This window comes from Coturnix japonica, chromosome 7 (assembly GCF_054131305.1).
Source record: "Coturnix japonica strain WE chromosome 7, WE-NBRP24, whole genome shotgun sequence".
Taxonomy (NCBI): Eukaryota; Metazoa; Chordata; class Aves; order Galliformes; family Phasianidae; genus Coturnix; species Coturnix japonica.
In genome coordinates this window covers 14,742,385-14,755,147 of record NC_140669.1, presented here as the reverse complement: position 1 = coordinate 14,755,147, position 12,763 = coordinate 14,742,385, and the positions used below count along the sequence as shown (strand labels likewise).

The 12,763-nt window shown below is 40.9% G+C and overlaps 1 long non-coding RNA gene across 1 annotated transcript; it reads left to right on the top strand.

Annotated features, from left to right (window-relative positions):
• Positions 1–11,657: 11,657 nt before the first annotated feature.
• LOC146760083 (uncharacterized) lies at positions 11,658–12,598 on the top strand. The gene is made up of 2 exons (XR_014948311.1): positions 11,658–11,775; positions 12,223–12,598. It is a non-coding gene; the product is annotated as an uncharacterized LOC146760083 (long non-coding RNA).
• Positions 12,599–12,763: the final 165 nt, after the last annotated feature.

The following is a 12,763-nucleotide window of genomic DNA, read 5'->3' as shown; positions in this document are numbered from 1 at the left end:
ACTCTGAATCATAAACTTGAGTTCCTTAATGAAAGGGAAGACTTAAACACTGTTACTCTCCATAAAGATAATGTCCAAGGAGATTAAATTAGGTGTTCAGGTGTTTGATTGAATGCACAGGTCTCTTGACAAAAGGGGTGTGGATTGGAGTGATGAACTCCAGAGATTCAGGAGAGAATTCTGATGTTCAGGATGTATTCTGTAGGAGGGCAGATTTCTCAGTATGTCATTTATCAACTGAGATGACAACTACAGCTTGCCCACAAGAAAGAACATAAGATAAAATTGTTTGGGTTTTTTTTTTTTTGCAGTTAATGGCTCATTTTGAAGAGTGATTCAGGCTATTTGCTCTAAAAATCATGCATCTGTACTAGAAGGGATGGAACATACAGCAACACTTATGCTTTTCTAGGAAGTATACTTCTTTCCAAGAGCCCCTAGGAAAATAAATTTATTTCAGAGAGGTCAGTGTAAACAAACTAAAAAGCTGAAGGAGATAGCAAATGGGAAAAGAGTGAACATAAAGCTGCAAGCTAGCTTGTATTGTACTATCTATATGATATCTCTGCTATCTTTAAAACTTGTTAGAGGAAGTGTTTAGAAATAAGGATGATCAGGGTAACCAGAGTCGATCTCTTTCTTTTTACAGTAGCCTCTCCTCCACGGTTTCATTGCCATCCCAGTGGAAGTTAGTCAAGCTTCTCCATTCTTCACCAGTAGATGCCAGCCCTTCAAAGAAATGAAATTCTACTTTATGTAAGTGATACTCCTTTCTATGCATTAATGCTTTTATGAGCCAGGGTTCAGTGTACATGAAAGTAAGAAAAAGCTTTTCTATTGTTTTCTGAAGTTCTAAGGGACTGTTATCACAGCCAGTAATGCACAGACCTCTGTCCATGTTCCCTTCCAAGATGACTCATATTATTATAAGACTGACTCTTCCCTATGATAGTCAAAGGAAATCCAGGTACGTCTAAAACCTGGAATTTGGCTAAATAACTGGAAGCCCTAGGTTTTCATACAGGACACCACTTAAGTGTTCTCCTGACTGACTACACAGCACTTTCAGAGATGAGATAGAAACAATAAGAATTCTAACTTGCAATTAATGGTTATTCACAGTTCTACAGATGTTCAGTGTTTTATGGAAAGGACTGGAGGGTTACAGAAAGTAAATGGGGGGAAAAAAAGATTCGTGTGAGGAGTGAAGTAATGGAAGTGTAACCTTCCCCTGAATATTTTTGAAGGTTGTTTTTTATTATCTATAATGGATTCAACCAGAGTGTGAATTCTGGAGTACGTTTCCATGCATGTGTATAGTTTTGTACATGTGTGTGTATAGTTAGCTCTAAAAGGCTGCTAATTGTTAGTGACCACTGACATGCTTTTTAGGGTTCTTGCTGAGGTTTGGCTGGCAGGGTTCAATAGCAATAGCGTGAAAGTCAACATGCACAATCAGTGGCGTATACAGCAGCACTTGTGCAAACATGAGCCTTAAGGCTGTATTTTTACAGACCATGGAAGACATTTTATTGAGGCATCTTTTTACATGATTTCTTATGCTCATGTTAAAAATGCAAATCACTTTTCACGGAAATACATAATTCTATTCTGGATTAATTACATGAATGTGCAGATTGAGTTCAGTGCTTTACACTGCAAATTGAGATCAATTATTATGTTATATAGCAATATTCTCACCTATTTTAATGTTAATTTTTGGATTGCTTTCTTTCGAGAATCAAAGGGCTGTGTACTTATCGACTTTAATGGTGAAGAAAGAATGTGTAAATTGATGTGCAGAATGTGACAAGTTTATTTCCATCCACTTCAAATAAAATTGCTACTGCTTCCCTTGTTTGGAAAGGATTACTTGGCTAAATGACAATGCATCTGTTTTACCAATTAAGATATATCCATCCTCTTTCAAAAAGCCTGTCTTATTAGCGAGGTTAATAACCACTGATTCATGCTTTATCTCTTTTCCCTTTTATTACATAAGAAATAAGCATTAACATCTGAATAAAATAAAAGTGGCATTTCTCAAATTAAAAAAAAGAAGTAATGATTTTATATGGAAATTATCTGTGAGCTTGAGTGCTCAGTAATTGGGTATCAATCTCACTTACTGTTCCATGATGAGAGAAAACCCATCAAGGTCTTTAAAACGTAGATTAATTATGTTTTATAAAATGGCTGGAAGAAAAGCAGCAATCTCTGTATCTGAGATAAGTGGATGAAACTATATTTTTCAGCTCACAAAAACAGCTTAATGAGCCTCAATGTAAAGAAACCCTGTGACCTCTGGGTTTGTAACAAAGCTGCAGTTATGCCAAGCTCAGTTTGAAGTTTTACTCGTGGTTTGGGTATTTGGTCTTTCTTCTGCATGGCTTCTCTAGTAAAAGCTATGCTCACAAGGCAACCTTTGCCTTGCAGGGGCTTGCCAAAGGCTTCAGTTCAGCTGTTCAGTTCATCGAGGATTTTAGTTCTCACTGAGACCTTCTGTTTAGTTGGAAATAGCTGGCAGGTTTAGAAATTATCAGATGAGATGTACACAAACTGTCATTTCCTCAGGAAACCAGATGAAGGCAGAAAACCAAGACTTTGCTTTGTGCCAGTGTAGGTAAATGTCTAAAAAATACAAAATATTGTATTTGTGAGTTGCTGCTAGGCAGTCAGTAAACACGTAGTTCACTGAGTTTCTGGGGGGACCTCAGACAGCTGCAGTTCTGAAGGCTTTTGTGACCTCTGAAAATGGGAGCTGTTGCTGATATGCTTTGGTTTTGCATAGAGATGATTTTAAGGCAGAATTTTCTTGCTTTCCTTTTTTTTTTTTTCTTTTTTTTTTTTTCTTTTTTGGTGCTGTGAGCCCATGTGCTGCACAGCACCTGCTGAGAACGAGCTCCTTTCTTCAGATAGTTGAGGTGATATGAAAGCCCTCTCAAGACTTCAGAGAACACTTTTAAAGCAGCAATAAGTGTCTATAGCTGATTGTGTAGTAGCACAGGAGTCAGCTCCCCTTGCCTGCATCCTCCTTCCATGAAAGAGATCCAGAGATCGTGATTTGGTCAAAAAGCCCCAAACACATCTGATAAGGTTATATCTTGTGCCACTTAACACCTGCAGAAGCTAATTGTTTGTCAGGGACTTTCTGGTTGATTTCTGTGTGACCACAGCAGGGACTGAAAATTAAATCAAGCATCTCCTGAAAAACTCCAGGAGACTCCAGAACACCTGCAGGAAGTATTTTTCCAAAGCAGTGGTACATCAAAAAACATCTTCTGATGAGCTGCTCGCTTGTGCCAGGTAGTGCTTAGTTCCAGCACACTGTTTTACCATCCCAAGGTTAAGCTGTGTCTAAATGAGTGAGAGCTCTCCAGGGTGAAGAGCAATATTGCTTGATTACATCTTTACAAAAGATTTCCAGGATTCAATCCTACTGTTTAGTTGGACAGACTTTTAAATGCATACCATTTTGTGGGGTCTTTTTCTGCTGTTAGAAGATTTTTCCTACCGCTTCAGTCAGGTTTTATGAGTTTCTAATCGCACAAGGGACTGAGTTAACAGTGCTTTATTATTCATAAGCTGATTTTTATTTGGCTTCAGAACTCTGAACCAAATTTATACCAGCTAATTACTGGTTTATAATCATTTCACAGTGTGGAGTCTCCAGTTATCCAATATGCACTGCCTGTAAATCAGCAATGCACCTTGTCACCTCAGGGATACTGACTGTATGTATTATTGGCTGAGCTTCAGGGCACCAGATGAAGAAACAAAGGCTTATATCCCTCGAGTTTGGATCTGCGTGATTAGTTCTCTGTGCGTTACCCTGAAAATGGGCAAGTATCAGGAGAGAATTGCTTTCAAACAATTCTTCCTTCGCTTCCCTGCCTCAGTAGCACCTTCCATGTGCTCTTTATTCATCTACTATGCCACCTTACTAACTAGTCCTCTTTCAAACCTACCAGGAAACAGTGTGGATCTGAGACCATCAAGACTTTCCTTTCTGTAGCCTTCCCTGCTCATCGACTGGAAATACCAGTTTATGGAACCACAGTTCCATAACTTCAGTGCAGTTTCCAGTGCATCATCCATCACTTTGCAATCAGTAAATTCAGTAGAATGACATTCTTGCCTTGTCAAAGTTCATGGTGTGCTCAAGCACATTCCCGTTGAGGAGCATGATTCAAGTTAAATGACGGTGTAGTTCAAATCCAGCAGGAAAGGTAGCATTCCATTCATACCCATCTCAAACATCTGTGTCTAGTAGCCAAGACACATCTATCCCTGTCAATCCACTGGAAATGCTAGCTTATAGAACCACAAGGAGCCATATGATAACAATAATAACAATTATTGTCTGATATGTAATAGGCAGATAAATGGAAGATTGATTTTTGCAGAATTGACGTACTGAGTTTTTTTCAGAAGTTTTGGATTTTGGCTCTGATCTACACTGTCTGTAAACAAAGCATCTTGTCACTGTTAGCAGTGCCATTAGTACTGGCTCTTTTAGCCTATACTGTTTCTTGCCATATTAAATGTTTGCTCCAGAAGCATAATCTGAGATTTATAGTGAGAGATAGCTTGGAACGTGGTGCCTGGGGGACCACTTCCTCCTGCTAGAGTGGGATGGCACACCAGGGGCCTGACAGTAGCCTGCATTCCTTGAAAAGCCTTCACTTAGTTCCATTGTTAAATGCTGTTAAATGTTCTCTTTTAAGTTCTGTGGGTTTCTAATGGCATCAGATGCCACTGGGAATCACTGAGGGACCAGATGGCAAGAAATTCAAGTTCCTAACTCCCTCTGAACACTGAAGCTTCCACTATCTTCATAGATTTGAGAAGAGAGCTATGTCAGAATGCAAACAAGGGAATCTTTAACCTCAGACATCGCAGCAACTTGCTAATTGTGGACAGAGTCCTCCTTTCAGTCTCTCAGGCCCCACAGATTGTTTATTCTTGCTTCTCTGGAGTGTGTTAGACTGCCAAAGGGACAGAGTGACATTACTAATTTATAATAATCACTCTAAAAATAACCAGAAGGCTCTGGAAAAATATCTGGGAGGAGGCAATGCAAAAGCACAGCTATCCTGCCTGTTTTCCCAACCTCACAAATGTACCAGACCACAGCGGAAAATCTCCTTTCTAATAAAACATTGTGAAATAGTTTTGTAAGTGCCATAAAAGAGGACAAATTTTTCTACCCTGTGCACTGATGGATCAGGATAAGGAAAAGAAAGTATTCCCAAAACTTTGAGTTGAGAATAGATACGTTCTATAAGTGTTGTCCAGTTGAAAAGTGTTTTCTAAAAGAGGCTCTGCATTAAATCAAAACAGTACAACTCTGATAAAGTGGTGATAAAGGAAACCAATGGCAGTATCTGCAATGGAAAGATGTGTCTGTGGTTGGTCACGGACTTCTTTTTGGCTCTGAGCAAAGATTACTGGTTGAGGCTGAATACATTGCTGTGGATCTGTCTTATCATTCAAATAAGTGAATATACTGGTCTGTCTCTGTTAAAGTATGCAGATGTGAGAAAGTGAAGTTCACAACCTGTTTTCGGGTTCCTGAAAGTAAGGAAATCCAGACACTGTAACAACAATAACGCAGCAACAAAAATAACTATTTACGTCAACCATTATTTGTTTAACCTGCAGGCATATCTGATATCAGTTTGAAGTCATTTATATAGAGTTTAGCACTCCAAAATCTGATATATATATATATGGCTCTAGTTTTGGTAATTTCTACGTTTTGCCTATCTCTTCTCTCATTCCCTTTGAGTAACTGTTTTATTTGCTATGTTTAACAGAAAGTGTCCACAAATACCCAGCAGAAGCCTTACAACATGAAGCTTTCTACTGACAGTGATGGGATTATGCCTTCTTGTCATGGAGGAAGTTTGGGAAGTTCATTTAAAGGTAATATGCCTCAGGTGAATTCTTATACAGTAGAATGATCATAAAGACTAGATTTGGGTGGAGAAGACCCTGTTAATATTTGGATTTTATTACTCAGTTTAACCACTGGTCACTTTGTCCTGACTCATGGTAGGCAGCTCTCAGGCAGCTGCTTGGTTCTAATGGACTTTCCTTCAGCTGGGATTCCTGGGCATTTGTAACACTTGAACCACTGGATGTTTTAAGGAGTATTGCCTGTTATAAATATTCCCCTTTTTCAAACACATTGTCTTTTTCAAATGTGTTCTTCCTCTGACTTGCATGAAACTGAACAGTTTAGCATTTCCTTATCCTATACTAGATACTGCCAGGGGATGTTTAGTTTCTTATAAAATTCTTATTTCTTTGCTTAAAGATATAATAACATTTCTGGTTTTCTTCAGGAAGAAAAGCCTGATCATTTCTCAGGCCCAGCTTGTTTCCAGATGCTTATTTGGGGACTTGTTAGTATCTTTCCTTTGATGTATTTATCACCAACAGCTCATCTCTAAACACAGTGCTAATTGTGACCTGCATCATCACCTTATTCACATCTTCAGGTAAGACTTGAGTTTGTATTTCAGAAAGCAAAACACTAATTCACAAGCAATTGCAGCTGTATAGGCAAGAAAGCCTGAGGATATTTTCTTTGACACCATTAGAAGAACGTGAAATTATGGGCTCCACACAAATGCAATGTATCTCCAGCTGGGCACCCCATCAAATTCATATCGTTTGATTAAGCCATTTCATTAAAAAGCAGTAATTTGTATCATAAAACTACTTGAAGAAGTCTTGCTTACCTGAGCTATGTAGGTAACGCACTTTGAAATCTTTTCATGGAATCATAGAATGGTTTGGGTTGAAAGGGACCTTCAAGATTGAGTTCCAACCCCTCTACCATAGATAGGGATGCTTCCCACTGGACCAGGCTGCTTTTATCTTCATTATTTTAGTTTTTCTGCAGCTACTTGAGTAGTATAAGAGGGAATGGCTTGTTTCCTGTGAGTCACTGATCCAAAGAGAAAGTGCATCTAATGTGCACTCAGGGAAACTGCAAGGAGAAAATCACAGTTTGTTTGAAAGAAAACATTGGGTTTTCAAAATCTGGCAACATTAAAAATGGGATCTTCAGCTACCCTGTGAAATAATAAACTCCTTTCTTTTGCTGTGGTACGGATGGCATTGAAATCAAAAGGTATCTGGATTGTCTGAAGTTTGGCATCTTAAACTTCTTAGCCAAATTTAGTCCCTTTTAGGAATAAGTGCAGTATGAAGTGTTTGCTCCAGTCGTATGTGATTAAGGGCAGACCCATCTATCTCCAGAGTGGGAGGGGATCTGGCAGTAGAGCATGCACAGATTGCAAGTGCAGGCAGTGGGACATCAGGTGCACACCTAGAACAACCCTTTCCTGAGCATGCCCAGGGTCTGGTCTGGCTGTGAGGCTGAGGTGGAGCCAGGCACCACTTCTGCCTGTGCACATCTATTATTCCTTAGGACTGCAGGCGCTATCATATGAAGTACCTCTCACCCCAGGAAGCTCAGAGCTTGAATCCTGCACGCCCATGCTGAAAGGCTGCGCTGCTCTGAAAACACATAAAACCTGTGGGCCAAGTTCAGTCCTGAAATTCAGCTCCACTGAATTCAGCTGATGATTGATCAACTGAAAGTCCTCCTGTGGTTTGCTGCGTTCAACTGACAGATGTCATTGTAGGTTTATTTTTGTTATAGTCAAAGTCAGAGACTTCATTTTAGAATCATTACTAGACATGAACAGTTACAGCCTCCATCTTTGGACTATGCATCTAAAATTGTAGGATAACTCTTTGGAAGAAAAACCCGTTCTTAATTGTTGAGCTCTGACTGACTCAGGACAGCTTCCGTTCAGCAGAACATTATAATTTCCCTCTGCTTCAAGACCTTTTCATTGTGTTCTGCCAGCTTCAGGCCTGCCCTCCAGTGGATATATATATTTTTTACACTTTGATCTGATGAGAAGAAAAAGTGTTACTAAAAGCAAACAACAAAAACAAAACAAAAACACTTCAGCAAAGTCAGTTATTGTTACAGTGCAGTGGAAGACCACCATCTGCCCATAGAGGAACAAAGAGAGTATCTGTTTATAATGATATGGTAACAATATCCTTCCATCAGCAGCTTGAAGATTTCTTCCAGCTTTAAAGCTTTAGGAGAGTGAGAAGGAAAATATAGTGAGCAGGAAAACTGAGTTGATGCTGAGTTAGAGAGAACAGTAGGAAAGCAGCTCTGGTTGGGGCTGTGGCTGGAAAATGGCAGACATGTGCTTTCTTCAGTCTTTCTGGCAGGCTCTCTCAGCTGAAGTGCTGAGTAATCAAAATGTTATTTTCTGTTTCTCTGAGAGCACTTCTGTTCACACCTCTATCATAAAACTGCTCTTCTTGGAAGAGCGCATTGCTCCCAGCCATGCACGCTCCCAGTCAGTGTCTTCTTTAGTCTCCTATAACACAACCTAAAGCTGAGGGTTCACCATATGATTCAGTTTTAAGTCCAAGCACATTCAGAGCTGGGCTTCGATGATTTTCATTTATACCATTCAAGAATTTAGTTGTTAGAAATACAATTAATGTCCAAAACAAGGAGTTATAGTGGAACAGTGAGAATTTTATGCTACCATCAGTAGCAAACTGATTAAGTATATAGGAACTGTGTATATATGTGTATGTATATATATAACACCAGCTCTGTGTTTTCTGGCCTTGTTATATACCAACCTTTTATGCAAAATACCACTTTACTTTCTGCCCTTTATCTTTACCAGTACTGCCTTTATTTCTAACATACACTACCATCTACAAACCTCTATTGCTTGTTCATCTGCTTTTTGGAGTAGTTATCCTATCATGATCTAAGAGTGAACCATAGTGTGATTTGGCTCCTGTCTCCCACTGATATTGTGCCTAGTGGGTGAACAGATGTGGAACAGTCTATGAGGATTCACGTTTAAAAGTGCTGACAAAAGCTTCCTCAGAAAGAAGTTCTATTCCTTAAATTGTATGTGTGTTAAATCTGACCAGCCCAGAAACTCATGATTATAAATGAAAGTTATGTGCTTGAAGTTTTAGAAGCAGAGTGGCAGAAGCTAGCAGTTGATGTGACATCGTTCTCCAGATAAACAGTTTATTTAGTGCAAGTATGCATTGAAAATGTATGAATTTAACGTCCAGGGCTTCAGGTGGCCACATTGAATGCTACTCCCTAAACACTCACTGTTTGCATTTCAAATGCAACAATAGAATTTACCCTGAGAGTGAGCAGTATTGGCCATCTGAAATGAAACACATAACAAAGCAGGACCCAGTTTTATGTCTTTTTTAATACTAGTAGTGTAAGCACCGAAGCAGGAAATGGTAATTCCAGTTAATGCAACAGCAGAGGTAATGCTGGCTTCCTTGATTGAATAACACTGTCTCTCCTGCTTTCTGAATAAGACTGGGGCCACAAACACTGAAAACATTGACTGGAAACCAATGACCAATTAGGATTCCTCATTATATGAGTGAACCAGTTGTTAAACCCAAATTTCTGCTCCTGGAAATGAGCTTTAATGGCATTAATGTTGTGTGTGTTGAACTGCAGGTCAGACAGGCAGCTCCTCTCTATTAATTTGGCTCCAGTAAACTTAATGGAGCCTAAATAATTCACAGCAGTGGATAATCTGTTTGTAGTCATTTACTTTGCTACCCTCAGTGCTACGTGTTTACTTGCTTTTCTATGCATTTATGTTCATGTGCATAACGGCATACGTTGAGCACTGATCTCAGTATATCACCTATGCCCCTCACTTACACACTCTGACCACTTACAAAAGATTTGGTTGATAGAAAAAGCCTTCATCCTGTATTAAGCTTATATTAAGCTACTTCCACAGTACCATGCAGTTCCTTTAAGTCTTGAGTTTGTGCTGCAGATACTCATGACAAGCTAAGAAAATTCATCTGAAAACTCACCCAGTGCATGTCTTCAAGTCCAAAACTCTGGCACTGAGCAGAGCTGCCTGCTCAAGGAGGCTTCAGGGCACTTAACTATTAGATTCAGCGCTGCATCTGGTATGAACAAGTTTTTCACTGAACTTTCTGGAGCTTTGAAGGCAGCACTTTCCAGAATCCAACCCTTCATCTCTTTCTTGAATGCACATCCTGCAAACAGGTGGTAGGAACTCTTCAGAGGGAGTCAGTCAGGCTGTGCACATTTGTCTTTCCCACAGGAAAGGCTAAACATGCAAAGCAGAAACCCAGCAGGAGCTCAGAGGCAATGTGCTGTCATTGCTCCTTGGCAATAACTTGGCTCTTGGAATATGGCTTCTGTACAACTGAATTCCCAACACTGTGCCAGCCTGGCTGTGCCACTGCAAGCTGTGCCTGTGTCATCTTTGGCAGCCACTCTCCAAATGGGACACAACAGGCAGGTGTTCCCATGTCAGGATCCATTATGATGAAGGGGTTTCTGAGCAGGCAAAAATGTAAGTGGCGTTTCTCACAGTCTCACATGTATTCCTGCTGTTGCTAACTCCATGTGCCCCCATCTGATCTGTGTCCCACGCTGTCAAATACACACTGAAGACATGAGGAGCGCTCAGGCAAGTCCTCACTTCAGATGGACTTTACTGAAGGTGCAGTTAAGGCAGCCTTGCAGCAGAAAGAAAGAAGAAGAAAATGTCAGGGTTTACCTCCCTCCTTTCCTTTTGGATGATATATCTATTAGTTTTTCAAAGTTTGAGTGCAAAGAAACTCGCTTCAACATGTTATTAGTTAAAGTGGGTATAGACTATCAGCAAATCCCTTTGTTTTGTGACACTTCGGGTGCTAAAGGAACAACTCTCTACGAAACTTAAGTGTCTCCTTCCTGCTTTCACATCTCATAGACAGGTACCAACTAGAACAGCAGTTCTCTAACTCATAAATCAGCTTCCTCACTAAGTTGTTTTTATTCAATCCAGACTGCAAAATACCTTCCAAATCTGGTTTGTGCACTGACGTTAATGATGGGATGCAAAGCTGCCTTGTGACAACATCCACGGGCCTGTCACGGGCAGACGGATCAGAACGGCTCTCTGATAGCTCCTATTCCGTAGCCTTCGTTGCCTTTCTTCCTGAACTAAGAGCTGTTGTGTTCAGCAGGTGGCAGCAGCTGCTTGCGGGTCAGTGTGGGCTCCACAGTGGCAGCAGAGATGTGTTGGTGTGTCATGTGAGCAGGTCGGAGCTGTCCCTAGAGCTAGGAAACGGTGTGTCTTCTCCCTAGAGCCAGGAAAGTGACAGCTTCAGCTTGTAATATGTATATATATATATATATACAGTATGTGTATGTATATATATGGTTTGTGTATAAAAGGCATAGCTTTGCTCCAAGTTCTGCTAACCCAGATATCTGCTTGTCATATGGCATGGAGGGCCAAGGAGGACAAATGCTTTAATCAGGTCTTGATACAGAAGTAATTCTGTTAATGCAGGGGATAAGCTATTATTCTTAAATAAGTGCTTTCTGTTTTGCTGTGGGTGCATAGAGAAAAAACAGCTCACCTCCAGTATTAGCACTGGTCACAAGCCTTGTAGATACAAGAAAGTTAGAAAGTCATCTTCACTAAACCCTTTGATACTGCATTACTATGCAGTTAAATGGATGTTTTGGATTCACTCTTTACTGGCTTATTACTGACTGTCCTGCTAACACGGAGAGAGACACTGAAATTTCCTTGTGATTGAGGACAAGACCACCTTCAAGTGGCTCCATAAAGTGGTGTGTGAAAGCAGCCTGCTCACATCCTGGGTCATACCGTCTCCAATAGGAAATGGGTATGTATTTCCTTAAGAAAAGAGAAGGCAGCAGTTATTCTTTAAAGGGATAGGACACGGAGTTCTGCTTTCACAGAAGCATCTCCTTCACAAAGCAGCAGCTGCTGGCTGCGTTGTAGGACTGGAAATGCTCTTTTCATTTGTACAGAGAGTTCTCTTATTATGCTTTAATTTGAACATGGGGGGGGGGAGGGGGTAAGGGGGTGAGGGGGTTGTGATCAACTGAGTGAGGGATAAGACAAAACCACCACCATAGTTTATGAAATTGGCCCCCATAAAGCAGCCACCTGTAGGTGCATCTCAGCTGCACCTGAGCTGAGTTTGGGCTGAATATTTCCAGCTCCCATTCTGAAGATGCTGATAGTGCCTGCCTTGCAGCCCCTCCAAGCTGTAGGGCTTTGCTGCCCTCTGCACAGAGTACTTATCTGTTCTGATCTGTCTTTGCAGCACCCCCAGGAGGGACGTGTTCCCCCTCATGTTGCAGAGGGGGCTGTTTCTGAAAGTGCCTGGCACCAGCAGATGTCACACGTCGGTGTGTGCCTAATGCGAGGCATTTGGAGCCCGATTCTTTCAGCTGCCTGAACTGATTTCCATCAGAGATCAGCCATGTGCACTGACTAACTAACAAACGAGGATCACTTGCGGTACTGTTTGATTTTTAACTGACCCATAATTAACAGATCCTTCGGGGGCTGAACCTCGAACTCGTTCTCCCCGGTCACGGTGAGCTTCCTTTTCTCGGAGGTTTGTGTCTGTCCCCTCGTTTGTTGCCTTGTGCAGCCGCTGTGAAAAAAGGAGCCACAATACAAGCTGGTACTATTCACTGATGTTCTCGGCTCATCTGCTGAACAAAGAGGAGTCTCTGCCTGACGGGGGAAAATGGCAGTGGCAAACACAGTGTGGAACTGTTACGGTTACAGTGTCTCCTGGAGCCCGTGCGGAAAGATACAGCATCGCTATTCCTGAGAGTAGAAGCATCTGCAAAACC